Genomic DNA, 1,500 nt, shown 5'->3' with positions numbered 1-1,500 from the left:
AAGAGTTGATCTCTTTTTCTTCTTCCTTGGCAATCTGGGCAGCTTCAGCTGATGAAACCATTTACTATATGACTTTGTAGATCCACTCTTCAATTCTACTGTGTGCTGGGGGTAAGGCTGCTTTTCTGTAGCATGGTAGGTACAGCCTTGTAGTCACTGCTGAAACTATTGTAAACCAGACCGCTCTATGGCATAGGGAAAAACTATATCCCTGATGATGCAACCTTGTGCCGTGCTTCATTATGTCACTTTGAGCACAAGAAGGGGTTCCCTACATTATAGATGGATGTAAATCACGTGTTGTTGAAAATATGGTTAGCCTCTGTATCCTTCTGCTCTAGATGCTGCTTAACTAGTAGCCATGCATGAGGAATGAAACATTTAATCCATGCATGCGGACAGAAACACCTCCCAGGTTCACTTAAGCTGTTTGTACCTCTGTCCCTTTGCTTATATCAAGATTTTCATAGTTGGTAGGGTCAGAAGGGACCTGAGCAGATCATCAAGTCCGACTCCCTGCCATGGGCAGGAAAGAGTACTGGGGTCAAAAGACCCCAGCTAGCTGATTATCTAGCCTCCTTTTAAAGACCCCCAGGGTAGAAGTGAGCACCACTTCCCTTGGAAGTTGGTTCCAGATCCTAGCCGCCCTGACTGTGAAGTAGTGCCTCCTGATATCTAGCCTGAATCTACTCTTGGTTAACTTATGGCCGTTATTCCCGGTAGTGCTTGGAGGAAGAAGGACTCTCCCATAGCCTGCTGGTCTCCCTTGGCCAGTTTGTAGATGGCCACTAGATCCCCTCTCAGCCTTCTCTTGTGGAGGCTGCACAGGTTCAGGTCCCGTAGCCTCTGCTCGTAGGACCTACCCTGCTGACCCCTGATCATGCAGGTGGCCCTCCTCTGGACCCTCTTGATGTTGTCCACATCCCTCTTGAAGTGCGGCACCCAGAACTGGACACAGTACTCCAACTGTGGTCTAACCAATGTTGCATAGCGGGGGAGGATCACCTCCTTGAACCTGCTTGTGACGTATCTGTGGACGCATGACAAGGTGTGGTTAGCCTTCCTGACCGCGTCCCCACATTGGAGGCCCATGTTCATATTGGATTCAATAATGACACTAAGATCCTTTTCTTCCTCTGCACTGACGAGAAGGGAGTTCCCCAGCCTGTAGGTATGCTGCTGGTTCTTCCCCCCCAGGTGCAGCACCTTGCACTTGTCAGTATTGAATTCCATCCTGTTCTCATCCGCCCACCCCGTAACCTGTCTAGATCTAGTTGCAAACTGTCCCTCTCCTCCAGCATGCCCACTTCTCGCCACATCTTAGTGTCATCCATGAATTTGAACAAGGTGCTTTTCACCCCCTCGTCCAAGTTGCCAATGAAGATGTTGAACAGTGCAGGCCCGAGGACTGAGCCCTGGGGGACCCCGCTGCCCACATCCCTCCAGGTCGAAAAAGACCCGTCCACCACCACTCTCTGGGTGTGGCCCTCCAGCCAACTA

This window comes from Alligator sinensis, unplaced genomic scaffold (assembly GCF_000455745.1).
Source record: "Alligator sinensis unplaced genomic scaffold, ASM45574v1 scaffold307_1, whole genome shotgun sequence".
Classification (NCBI taxonomy): Eukaryota; Metazoa; Chordata; order Crocodylia; family Alligatoridae; genus Alligator; species Alligator sinensis.
The sequence above is the reverse complement of the archived record's forward strand: the minus strand, read 5'-3'. Positions refer to the sequence as shown.